Here is a 14,915-nt window from a genome sequence, read left to right as displayed (position 1 = left end):
ACAACACCAGCGCTTCACAAGATGGCTTTATACACCTGCAGAACAACACCAGAGCTTCACAAGATGGCTTTATACACCTGCAGAACAACACCAGAGCTTCACAAGATGGCTTTATACACCTGCAGAACAACACCAGAACTTCACAAGATGGCTTTATACACCTGCAGAACAACACCAGAGCTTCACAAGATGGCTTTAAACACCTGCAGAACAACACCAGAGCTTCACAAGATGGCTTTATACACCTGCAGAACAACACCAGAGCTGCACAAGATGGCTTTATACACCTGCAGAACAACACCAGCGCTTCACAAGATGGCTTTAAACACCTGCAGAACAACACCAGAGCTGCACAAGATGGCTTTATACACCTGCAGAACAACACCAGAGCTGCACAAGATGGCTTTATACACCTGCAGAACAACACCAGAGCTTCACAAGATGGCTTTAAACACCTGCAGAACAACACCAGCGCTTCACAAGATGGCTTTATACACCTGCAGAACAACACCAGAGCTTCACAAGATGGCTTAAAAAACCTGCAGAACAACACCAGAGCTTCACAAGATGGCTTTAAAAACATGCAGAACAACACCAGAAATTCACAAAATGGCTTTAAAAACATACAGAACAACACCAGAGCTGCACAAGATGGCTTTAAACACCTGCAGAATAACACCAGCGCTTCACAAGATGGCTTTAAACACCTGCAGAACAACACCAGAGCTGCACAAGATGGCTTTATACACCTGCAGAACAACACCAGAGCTTCACAAGATGGCTTTATACACCTGCAGAACAACACCAGAACTTCACAAGATGGCTTTAAACACCTGCAGAACAACACCAGAACTTCACAAGATGGCTTTAAACACCTGCAGAACAACACCAGAGCTTCACAAGATGGCTTTATACACCTGCAGAACAACACCAGAACTTCACAAGATGGCTTTAAACACCTGCAGAACAACACTAGAGCTTCACAAGATGGCTTTATACACCTGCAGAACAACACCAGAACTTCACAAGATGGCTTTATACACCTGCAGAACAACACCAGAGCTGCACAAGATGGCTTTATACACCTGCAGAACCACACCAGAACTTCACAAGGTGGCTTTAAATACCTGCAGAACAACACCAGAGCTGCACAAGATGGCTTTATACACCTGCAGAACAACACCAGAGCTTCACAAGATGGCTTTAAATACCTGCAGAACAACACCAGAGCTTCACAAGATGGCTTTATACACCTACAGAACAACACCAGAGCTTCACAAGATGGCTTTAAATACCTGCAGAACAACACCAGAACTTCACAAGATGGCTTTATACACCTACAGAACAAAACCAGAGCTTCACAAGATGGCTTTAAACACCTGCAGAACAACACCAGAGCTTCACAAGATGGCTTTAAACACCTGCAGAACAACACCAGAGCTTCACAAGATGGCTTTAAACACCTGCAGAACAACACCAGAGCTTCACAAGATGGCTTTAAACACCTGCAGAACAACACCAGAGCTTCACAAGATGGCTTTAAACACCTGCAGAACAACACCAGAGCTTCACAAGATGGCTTTAAACACCTGCAGAACAACACCAGAGCTTCACAAGATGGCTTTAAACACCTGCAGAATGTTACGCCCGCCTGTTGCCCCCTGCTGGCTCTGCTAGACAGTGCAGATGTTAGTTGGGCGACAGGTGTATTCTATCAGTAATCAACCCTCTATTATGGCGTTTGGGATATAAGGTCTGGGTGCTCAAGAGTTGCTCTCGCTCTCTCTCGCCATGTTTCTCCTGTTTATGTTATTTTCTTAATAGAACCTCCTTTATTGATTTTATGTGTCAGAGAAATATTTTGGTTACCACACGCGTGTTTTTCTTTCTCCCCCTAGACGTTGGTTTTCTTTTGTTTGTTAAATAACTGTTTTCTTGTTTTATCAATAAATTGGTTTATTGTTTCAACCATTTAGTGTTTGCCTCTTTTATGTTGCGGCATATGAGCCAGCCGTAACATAAATATGGGGTCTCGTTCCGGATTTTGAGCGTTTGTTTGAGGGAGTATTTGTATTGTCTCTTCAGGATTTCTTGAGGATTGGCTTGCACTCCGGTTAGTTAGAGTGTTTCAGCTGGGCTGCGCATGAGCGGTCCTTCCATCGAAACACTATTTGTTGTTTTGTTGATTTCTTTGTATTTTGTTTGGAGTTTTGGAAGGAAATCCTGGGTGGGGGTACGCTTCTCGCGCAGCTGAGCTCATTTGGAGAACAGCTGTTACGAGGCTTAGCGTTTAAAGTCGCCTCGAGCCCGGCAGTCCTTTGAAGACTAGTTAGGATAGTTTCAACAAGCAGGTATATCGGAGATGTAAGGCCAATGGAAATCCTGGTGAGTACTCTACTTTTCTCCCTGTTTATCGTTAAAAATTTTTTATAAAGAGAGCATGTTGCTTGTTGCGTGTTGGTATTATGCGAAACTCGGTTTTGTTTACACAATTGTTGTGTTAGGGACAACCGCAGGTTACAGATAATTAGTGAATTGGGAAAATCGCCTTTGTAGCCTATTGAGGACGGCTAATTGTTCACTAATGGTAAATTAACACTGCATCGCGGGTAATGCGGGTTGTATAAATTCCTATTATAAACCAGGATCGTTTTTCCACATTAAAGCACTAGAATGTTTATTGAAACAGTGACTTTGGGGCCTGTGGAGATTAAGTTGAATGATAAAAGCTAAATGTGGTTTTGAGTTTATTCATTCATATGTTTCTAGTGTTGTTTAGTGGATTATTGTGCTAGGCTGTATGAAATGTTATCTCAATATGGGTGATATTGAATAATCATTTCAGTCTAGGCTGTTTTCTGGCACTAGGTAATTTTTTTTTAAAGGAGGTTTATTGAGATTATTTGGATTTATTGTGGTACACTTCTCAGCTAATTTAATTGCGTAAGTTTATGCTGGTTCAAAATGACTTCAAATGAGGAATTGAATGTGGAGCTTTCTGAAAAGTTTCTAGATAGGTGCACCAAAGAACAACTTTTAGAACTTGCAGAGAGTCATGCTATTGTTTTGACTAGTAATGACAAGAAGCGCAAAGAAGATTTGTTAAGGGCTGTTAAAAGCCAGTTGATAGCCAAAGGAATTCTTGGTATGGGAGATGAGACTTTTGGTAAGGTACTATCTCCAAGAGTAGGGAGAGATGTAATGTCAAGAGAGAAACAAACACAGTTTGAGACGGAGAGACTATCGTTTGAAGGTACTCAAGCATTAAAAGATAAGGAATGGGAAAGACGACTTCAGTTAAAACAATTGGAGCTTGAACAGGATCGTGAGCGTGCTCAGGTTGAGTTGAGAAAATTAGAGTATGCACGTGAGAGTGAACGTGAACAAAGGCAGTACGAGGTGAGGAAGCTAGAGCTCGAACTGGAAGTTAAGAAAGCTGAAGCTTCTAAATCTATTCCGGTTGTGCGGCCTTCTTTTGATGTTGGTCGAAATATTAAGATGGTGCCTCCATTCTGTGAACGTGACGTAGATAAGTATTTTGCTCATTTTGAAAGAGTTGCTTCTTCTCTAAAATGGCCAGAAGAAGTTTGGACTTTACTTCTACAGTGTGTGTTGAAAGGGAAGGCTCAGGAAGTGTTTGCTTCTCTTTCTGATGAAGAGAGTGCAGATTTTAAACAAGTAAAAACTGCTATTTTAAGAGCGTATGAGTTGGTGCCCGAGGCATATCGCCAACGATTTCGGGGCTACAAAAAACTTGAAAACCAAACTTATGTTGAATTTGCTAGAGAAAAAGAGATTATGTTTACAAGATGGTGTCAGTCTAAGAGAGTAGAAACTTTTAACCAGTTGAGGGAGCTAATTCTGGTAGAAGAATTTAAAAACTGTGTGCCAGGGTCTGTGTCTATTTATTTGAATGAACAAAAAGCCCTGACCTTAGCTAATGCGGCTGTGTTGGCTGATGAAATTATTTTGACTCACAGAGATTCTTTTCCTTGATATTAAACACTTGTGCCAGTGCCAATTTTTTTTTATTGCTGATGCCCCAGAGCGTGAGTGCATGTTCGGTAGTTTGTTCCCCTTTTCTTTCTCCTCTTTCTATCCTGTTTCCTAGGGCCCAGGAAGCCGGAACCAAGTGGAGTGAAGGACAACGGGTGGAGAACGGGTTTTTTGGACATTCCTAGAGGAATGTTTTTTGTGGGGGAGGTGTTACGCCCGCCTGTTGCCCCCTGCTGGCTCTGCTAGACAGTGCAGATGTTAGTTGGGCGACAGGTGTATTCTATCAGTAATCAACCCTCTATTATGGCGTTTGGGATATAAGGTCTGGGTGCTCAAGAGTTGCTCTCGCTCTCTCTCGCCATGTTTCTCCTGTTTATGTTATTTTCTTAATAGAACCTCCTTTATTGATTTTATGTGTCAGAGAAATATTTTGGTTACCACACGCGTGTTTTTCTTTCTCCCCCTAGACGTTGGTTTTCTTTTGTTTGTTAAATAACTGTTTTCTTGTTTTATCAATAAATTGGTTTATTGTTTCAACCATTTAGTGTTTGCCTCTTTTATGTTGCGGCATATGAGCCAGCCGTAACAAGAACCACACCAGAGCTTCACAAGATGGCTTTAAAAACATGCAGAACAACACCAGAGATTCACAAGATGACTTTATACACCTGCAGAACAACACCAGAACCAGAGCTTCACAAGATGGGTTTATACACCTGCAGAACAACACCAGAGCTTCACAAGATGGCTTTAAACACCTGCAGAACAACACCAAAGCTTCACAAGATGGCTTTATACAGCTGCAGAACAACACCAGAGCTTCACAAGATGGCTTTATACACCTGCAGAACAACACCAGAGCTTCACAAGATGGCTTTATACACCTGCAGAACAACACCAGAGCTTCACAAGATGGCTTTATACACCTGCAGAACAACACCAGAGCTTCACAAGATGGCTTTATACAGCTGCAGAACAACACCAGAGCTTCACAAGATGGCTTTATACACCTGCAGAACAACACCAGAGCTTCACAAGATGGCTTTATACACCTGCAGAACAACACCAGAGCTTCACAAGATGGCTTTATACACCTGCAGAACAACACCAGAGCTGCACAAGATGGCTTTATACACCTGCAGAACAACACCGGAGCTTCACAAGATGGCTTTAAACACCTGCAGAACAACACCAGAGCTTCACAAGATGGCTTTATACAGCTGCAGAACAACACCAGAGCTTCACAAGATGGCTTTATACACCTGCAGAACAACACCAGAGCTTCACAAGATGGCTTTATACACCTGCAGAACAACACCAGAGCTTCACAAGATGGCTTTATACACCTGCAGAACAACACCAGAGCTGCACAAGATGGCTTTATACACCTGCAGAACAACACCGGAGCTTCACAAGATGGCTTTAAACACCTGCAGAACAACACCAGAGCTTCACAAGATGGCTTTATACACCTGCAGAACAACACCAGAGCTTCACAAGATGGCTTTATACACCTGCAGAACAACACCAGAGCTGCACAAGATGGCTTTAAACACCTGCAGAACAACACCAAAGCTTCACAAGATGGCTTTATACAGCTGCAGAACAACACCAGAGCTTCACAAGATGGCTTTATACACCTGCAGAACAACACCAGAGCTTCACAAGATGGCTTTATACACCTGCAGAACAACACCAGAGCTTCACAAGATGGCTTTATACACCTGCAGAACAACACCAGAGCTGCACAAGATGGCTTTATACACCTGCAGAACAACACCGGAGCTTCACAAGATGGCTTTAAACACCTGCAGAACAACACCAGAGCTTCACAAGATGGCTTTATACAGCTGCAGAACAACACCAGAGCTTCACAAGATGGCTTTATACAGCTGCAGAACAACACCAGAGCTTCACAAGATGGGTTTATACACCTGCAGAACAACACCAGAGCTTCACAAGATGGCTTTAAACACCTGCAGAACAACACCAGAGCTGCACAAGATGGGTTTATACACCTGCAGAACAACACCAGAGCTGCACAAGATGACTTTATACACCTGCAGAACAACACCAGAGCTTCACAAGATGGGTTTATACACCTGCAGAACAACACCAGAACCAGAGCTTCACAAGATGGGTTTATACACCTGCAGAACAACACCAGAGGTGTACAAGATGGGTTTATACACCTGCAGAACAACACCAGAGCTTCACAAGATGGCTTTATACACCTGCAGAACAACACCGGAGCTTCACAAGATGGCTTTAAACACCAGCAGAACAACACCAGAGCTTCACAAGATGGCTTTAAACACCTGCAGAACAACACCGGAGCTTCACAAGATGGCTTTATACACCTGCAGAACAACACCGGAGCTTCACAAGATGGCTTTAAACACCAGCAGAACAACACCAGAGCTTCACAAGATGGCTTTATACACCTGCAGAACAACACCGGAGCTTCACAAGATGGCTTTAAACACCAGCAGAACAACACCAGAGCTTCACAAGATGGCTTTATACAGCTGCAGAACAACACCAGAACTTCACAAGATGGGTTTATACACCTGCAGAACAACACCAGAGCTGCACAAGATGGCTTTATACACCTGCAGAACAACACCAGAGCTTCACAAGATGGCTTTAAACACCTGCAGAACAACACCAGAGCTGTACAAGATGGGTTTATACACCTGCAGAACAACACCAGAGCTTCACAAGATGGCTTTATACATCTGCAGAACAACACCGGAGCTTCACAAGATGGCTTTAAACACCAGCAGAACAACACCAGAGCTTCACAAGATGGCTTTATACACCTGCAGAACAACACCAGAGCTGCACAAGATGGGTTTATACACCTGCAGAACAACACCAGAGCTGCACAAGATGGGTTTATACACCTGCAGAACAACACCAGAGCTTCACAAGATGGCTTTAAAAACATGCAGAACAACACCAGAGCTTCACAAGATGGCTTTAAAAACATACAGAACAACACCAGAGCTTCACAAGATGGCTTTAAAAACATACAGAACAACACCAGAGCTTCACAAGATGGCTTTAAACACCAGCAGAACAACACCAGAGCTTCACAAGATGGCTTTATACAGCTGCAGAACAACACCAGAACTTCACAAGATGGGTTTATACACCTGCAGAACAACACCAGAGCTGCACAAGATGGCTTTATACACCTGCAGAACAACACCAGAGCTTCACAAGATGGCTTTAAACACCTGCAGAACAACACCAGAGCTTCACAAGATGGCTTTAAACACCTGCAGAACAACACCAGAGCTTCACAAGATGGCTTAAAAAACCTGCAGAACAACACCAGAGCTTCACAAGATGGCTTTAAAAACATGCAGAACAACACCAGAAATTCACAAAATGGCTTTAAAAACATACAGAACAACACCAGAGCTGCACAAGATGGCTTTAAACACCTGCAGAATAACACCAGCGCTTCACAAGATGGCTTTAAACACCTGCAGAACAACACCAGAGCTTCACAAGATGGCTTTATACACCTGCAGAACAACACCAGAACTTCACAAGATGGCTTTAAACACCTGCAGAACAACACCAGAACTTCACAAGATGGCTTTAAACACCTGCAGAACAACACCAGAGCTTCACAAGATGGCTTTATACACCTGCAGAACAACACCAGAACTTCACAAGATGGCTTTAAACACCTGCAGAACAACACTAGAGCTTCACAAGATGGCTTTATACACCTGCAGAACAACACCAGAACTTCACAAGATGGCTTTATACAACTGCAGAAAAACACCAGAGCTGCACAAGATGGCTTTATACACCTGCAGAACAACACTAGAACTTCACAAGATGGCTTTAAACACCTGCAGAACAACACCAGAACTTCACAAGATGGCTTTATACACCTGCAGAACAACACCAGAGCTGCACAAGATGGCTTTATACACCTGCAGAACAACACCAGAACTTCACAAGATGGCTTTAAACACCTGCAGAACAACACCAGAGCGTCACAAGATGGCTTTATACACCTGCACCAGAACTTCACAAGGTGGCTTTATACACCTGCAGAACAACACCAGAGCTTCACAAGATGGCTTTAAACACCTGCAGAACAACACCAGAGCTTCACAAGATGGCTTTATACACCTACAGAACAAAACCAGAGCTTCACAAGATGGCTTTAAACACCTGCAGAACAACACCAGAGCTTCACAAGATGGCTTTATACACCTGCAGAACAACACCAGAACTTCACAAGATGGCTTTATACACCTGCAGAACAACACCAGAGCTGTACAAGATGGCTTTATACACCTGCAGAACAACACCGGAGCTTCACAAGATGGCTTTAAACACCAGCAGAACAACACCAGAGCTTCACAAGATGGGTTTATACACCTGCAGAACAACACCAGAGCTTCACAAGATGGCTTTATACACCTGCAGAACAACACCGGAGCTTCACAAGATGGCTTTAAACACCAGCAGAACAACACCAGAGCTTCACAAGATGGCTTTATACACCTGCAGAACAACACCAGAGCTTCACAAGATGGCTTTATACACCTGCAGAACAACACCAGAGCTGCACAAGATGGCTTTAAACACCTGCAGAACAACACCAGAGCTTCACAAGATGGCTTTATACACCTGCAGAACAACACCAGAGCTTCACAAGATGGCTTTATACACCTGCAGAACAACACCGGAGCTTCACAAGATGGCTTTAAACACCAGCAGAACAACACCAGAGCTTCACAAGATGGCTTTATACACCTGCAGAACAACACCAGAGCTTCACAAGATGGCTTTATACACCTGCAGAACAACACCGGAGCTTCACAAGATGGCTTTAAACACCTGCAGAACAACACCAGAGCTTCACAAGATGGCTTAAAAAACCTGCAGAACAACACCAGAGCTTCACAAGATGGCTTTAAAAACATACAGAACAACACCAGAGCTGCACAAGATGGCTTTAAACACCTGCAGAATAACACCAGCGCTTCACAAGATGGCTTTAAACACCTGCAGAACAACACCAGAGCTTCACAAGATGGCTTTATACACCTGCAGAACAACACCAGAACTTCACAAGATGGCTTTAAACACCTGCAGAACAACACCAGAGCTTCACAAGATGGCTTTATACACCTGCAGAACAACACCAGAACTTCACAAGATGGCTTTAAACACCTGCAGAACAACACCAGAACTTCACAAGATGGCTTTAAACACCTGCAGAACAACACTAGAGCTTCACAAGATGGCTTTATACACCTGCAGAACAACACCAGAACTTCACAAGATGGCTTTATACACCTGCAGAACAACACCAGAGCTGCACAAGATGGCTTTATACACCTGCAGAACAACACTAGAACTTCACAAGATGGCTTTAAACACCTGCAGAACAACACCAGAACTTCACAAGATGGCTTTATACACCTACAGAACAAAACCAGAGCTTCACAAGATGGCTTTAAACACCTGCAGAACAACACCAGAGCTTCACAAGATGGCTTTAAACACCTGCAGAACAACACCAGAGCTTCTCAAGATGGCTTTAAACACCTGCAGAACAACACCAGAACTTCACAAGATGGCTTTAAACACCTGCAGAACAACACCAGAGCTTCACAAGATGGCTTAATACACCTGCAGAACAACACCAGAGCTTCACAAGATGGCTTTATACACCTGCAGAACAACACCAGAGCTTCACGAGATGGCTTTATACACCTGCAGAACAACACCAGAGCTTCACGAGATGGCTTTATACACCTGCAGAACAACACCAGAGCTTCACGAGATGGCTTTATACACCTGCAGAACAACACCAGAGCTCCACAAGATGGCTTTATACACCTGCAGAACAACACCAGAGCTGCACAAGATGGCTTTATACACCTGCAGAACAACACCAGAGCTTCACAAGATGGCTTTAAACACCTGCAGAACACCAGCGCTTCACAAGATGGCTTTAAACACCTGCAGAACAACACCAGAGCTTCACAAGATGGCTTTAAACACCTGCAGAACAACACCAGCGCTTCACAAGATGGCTTTATACACCTGCAGAACAACACCAGAGCTGCACAAGATGGCTTTATACACCTGCAGAACAACACCAGAGCTTCACAAGATGGCTTTATACACCTGCAGAACAACACCAGAGCTTCACGAGATGGCTTTATACACCTGCAGAACAACACCAGCGCTTCACAAGATGGCTTTAAACACCTGCAGAACAACACCAGAGCTGCACACGAGATGGCTTTATACACCTGCAGAACAACACCAGAGCTGCACAAGATGGCTTTAAACACCAGCAGAACAACACCAGAGCTGCACACGAGATGGCTTTATACACCTGCAGAACAACACCAGAGCTGCACAAGATGGCTTTATACACCTGCAGAACAACACCAGAGCTTCACAAGATGGCTTTAAACACCTGCAGACCAACACCAGAGCTTCACAAGATGGCTTTATACACCTGCAGAACAACACCAGAGCTTCACAAGATGGCTTTATACACCTGCAGAACAACACCAGAGCTGCACAAGATGGCTTTAAACACCTGCAGAACAACACCAGAGCTTCACAAGATGGCTTTATACAGCTGCAGAACAACACCAGAGCTTCACAAGATGGCTTTATACACCTGCAGAACAACACCAGAGCTTCACAAGATGGCTTTATACAGCTGCAGAACAACACCAGAGCTTCACAAGATGGCTTTATACAGCTGCAGAACAACACCAGAGCTTCACAAGATGGCTTTATACAGCTGCAGAACAACACCAGAGCTTCACAAGATGGCTTTATACAGCTGCAGAACAACACCAGAGCTTCACAAGATGGCTTTATACAGCTGCAGAACAACACCAGAGCTTCACAAGATGGCTTTAAACACCTGCAGAACAACACCAGAGCTTCACAAGATGGCTTTATACAGCTGCAGAACAACACCAGAGCTTCACAAGATGGCTTTATACACCTGCAGAACAACACCAGAGCTTCACAAGATGGCTTTATACACCTGCAGAACAACACCAGAGCTTCACAAGATGGCTTTATACACCTGCAGAACAACACCAGAGCTGCACAAGATGGCTTTATACACCTGCAGAACAACACCAGAGCTTCACAAGATGGCTTTAAACACCTGCAGAACACCAGCGCTTCACAAGATGGCTTTATACACCTGCAGAACAACACCAGCGCTTCACAAGATGGCTTTATACACCTGCAGAACAACACCAGCGCTTCACAAGATGGCTTTAAACACCTGCAGAACAACACCAGAGCTGCACACGAGATGGCTTTATACACCTGCAGAACAACACCAGAGCTGCACAAGATGGCTTTAAACACCTGCAGAACAACACCAGAGCTGCACAAGATGGCTTTATACACCTGCAGAACAACACCAGAGCTTCACAAGATGGCTTTAAACACCTGCAGACCAACACCGGAGCTTCACAAGATGGCTTTATACACCTGCAGAACAACACCAGAGCTCCACAAGATGGCTTTAAACACCTGCAGAACAACACCAGAGCTTCACAAGATGGCTTTAAACACCTGCAGACCAACACCAGAGCTTCACAAGATGGCTTTATACACCTGCAGAACAACACCAGAGCTTCACAAGATGGCTTTATACACCTGCAGAACAACACCAGAGCTGCACAAGATGGCTTTAAACACCTGCAGAACAACACCAGAGCTTCACAAGATGGCTTTATACAGCTGCAGAACAACACCAGAGCTTCACAAGATGGCTTTATACACCTGCAGAACAACACCAGAGCTTCACAAGATGGCTTTATACAGCTGCAGAACAACACCAGAGCTTCACAAGATGGCTTTATACAGCTGCAGAACAACACCAGAGCTTCACAAGATGGCTTTATACAGCTGCAGAACAACACCAGAGCTTCACAAGATGGCTTTATACAGCTGCAGAACAACACCAGAGCTTCACAAGATGGCTTTATACACCTGCAGAACAACACCAGAGCTTCACAAGATGGCTTTAAACACCTGCAGAACAACACCAGAGCTTCACAAGATGGCTTTATACAGCTGCAGAACAACACCAGAGCTTCACAAGATGGCTTTATACACCTGCAGAACAACACCAGAGCTTCACAAGATGGCTTTATACACCTGCAGAACAACACCAGAGCTTCACAAGATGGCTTTATACACCTGCAGAACAACACCAGAGCTGCACAAGATGGCTTTATACACCTGCAGAACAACACCAGAGCTTCACAAGATGGCTTTAAACACCTGCAGAACACCAGCGCTTCACAAGATGGCTTTATACACCTGCAGAACAACACCAGCGCTTCACAAGATGGCTTTAAACACCTGCAGAACAACACCAGAGCTGCACACGAGATGGCTTTATACACCTGCAGAACAACACCAGAGCTGCACAAGATGGCTTTAAACACCTGCAGAAAAACACCAGAGCTGCACAAGATGGCTTTAAACACCTGCAGAACAACACCAGAGCTGCACAAGATGGCTTTAAACACCTGCAGAACAACACCAGAGCTTCACAAGATGGCTTTAAACACCTGCAGAACAACACCAGAGCTTCACAAGATGGCTTTAAACACCTGCAGAACAACACCAAAGCTTCACAAGATGGCTTTATACACCTGCAGAACAACACCAGAGCTTCACAAGATGGCTTTAAACACCTGCAGAACAACACCAGAGCTTCACAAGATGGCTTTAAACACCTGCAGAACAACACCAGAGCTGCACAAGATGGCTTTAAACACCTGCAGAACAACACCAGAGCTGCACAAGATGGCTTTATACACCTGCAGAACAACACCAGAACTTCACAAGATGGCTTTAAACACCTGCAGAACAACACCAGAGCTGCACAAGATGGCTTTAAACACCTGCAGAACAACACCAGAGCTGCACAAGATGGCTTTAAACACCTGCAGAACAACACCAGAGCTGCACAAGATGGCTTTAAACACCTGCAGAACAACACCAGAACTTCACAAGATGGCTTTAAACACCTGCAGAACAACACCAGAACTTCACAAGATGGCTTTAAACACCTGCAGAACAACACCAGAGCTGCACAAGATGGCTTTAAACACCTGCAGAACAACACCAGAGCTGCACAAGATGGCTTTAAACACCTGCAGAACAACACCAGAGCTGCACACGAGATGGCTTTATACACCTGCAGAACAACACCAGAGCTGCACACGAGATGGCTTTATACACCTGCAAAACAACACCAGAGCTTCACAAGATGGCTTTAAACACCTGCAGAACAACACCAGAGCTTCACAAGATGGCTTTATACACCTGCAGAACAACACCAGAACTGCACAAGAATACACCTGCAGAACAACACCAGCGCTTCACAAGATGGCTTTATACACCTGCAGAACAACACCAGAGCTGCACAAGATGGCTTTATACACCTGCAGAACAACACCAGAGCTGCACAAGATGGCTTTAAACACCTGCAGAACAACACCAGAACTGCACAAGAATACACCTGCAGAACAACACCAGCGCTTCACAAGATGGCTTTATACACCTGCAGAACAACACCAGAGCTGCACACGAGATGGCTTTATACACCTGCAGAACAACACCAGAGCTCCACAAGATGGCTTTATACACCTGAAAACAACACTTAATCAACTTATGTCACTGTAATATATTACACTTCTGGGTACCGCAACCTTGTGTCTGTGTCTCGTTAAACACAACTTTTTCCTCCCGGAGCTGAATTGAGTTTTTCTGAAAGTGGTCCACTATTTTAATTTACTATTGCAGTATTTATACGTGTTACACAAAGCTGAAACCCATGCCTTGCATAAGTCTGTGTAGTGGTTCTTAAAGGGTTAGTTCAGCCAAAAATGAAATGTCTGTCATTAACTCGTCTCCCTAATGTCGCTCCACACCCGTAAGACCTCCGCTCATCTTCACACACAGTTTAAGATATTTTATATTTATTTCGAGAGCGTATGCAAGTGTATGCACACTATACTGTCCATGTCCAGAAAGGGAATAAAAACATCATCACAGTAGTCCATATGAGACATCAGTGGGTTAATTAGAGTCTCTTGAAGCATCCAAAATACATTTGGGTCCAAAAATAACAAAAACTACGACTTTATTCAGCATTGGCTTCTCTTCCGGGTTCCTCAAATAAAGATTCAAACGGCCATTAATCAATGAATTGATCAATGATTCAGATCGCCAATGTCACGTGATTTCAGCAGTTTGGCACGCCATCCGAATCATGAAGAAGATGAACGGAGGTCTTACGGGTGTGGAACAACATTAGGGTGAGTCATTAATAACATCAACTTCCTTTTTGGGTGAACTAACCCTTTAAAGCGCTGACTCCAGCTGCAGTCCACTCTTTGTGAATCTCCTCCACATGTTTGAATGGGTTTTGTTTCCCACTCCTCTCCAGGGTGCGGTTATCTCTATTGCTTGTGCACTTTTTTCTACCACATCTTTTCCTTCCCTTCGCTTCTCTATTAATGTGCTTGGACACAGAGCTCTGGGAACAGCCAGCCTCTTCTGCAGTGACCTTTAGTGTCTCGCCCTGCGTGTGTAAGGTGTCAGTGGTCGTCTTTTGGAGAACTGTCGAGTCAGCGGTCTTCCCCATGATCGTGTAGCCGACAGAACGAGACAGAGATCATTTAAAGGCCTGCAGGTGTCTGAGTTCATCAGCTCAGTAGAGTGCGGCACCAGGAGTCTTCAATATTCAACCTTTACACAATATTCTAATTTTCTGAGATACTGAATTTGGGATTTTCCTCAGTAGTATATTATAATCATCAAAATAAAATAAATAAACATTTAAAATGTATCAGTCTGTGTGTAATGAATGA

General features: G+C 44.0%; 1 protein-coding gene across 1 annotated transcript in view; it reads right to left on the bottom strand.

Moving 5' to 3' along the window:
* pop1 (POP1 homolog, ribonuclease P/MRP subunit) overlaps positions 1-14,915 on the bottom strand; it is a 77,437-nt gene that overhangs the window by 9,287 nt on the left and 53,235 nt on the right. The window lies entirely within an intron of this gene.

This window comes from Pseudorasbora parva, chromosome 7 (genome assembly GCF_024679245.1).
Source record: "Pseudorasbora parva isolate DD20220531a chromosome 7, ASM2467924v1, whole genome shotgun sequence".
Lineage (NCBI taxonomy): Eukaryota > Metazoa > Chordata > Actinopteri > Cypriniformes > Gobionidae > Pseudorasbora > Pseudorasbora parva.
The sequence above is the reverse complement of the archived record's forward strand: the minus strand, read 5'-3'. Positions and strand labels throughout refer to the sequence as shown.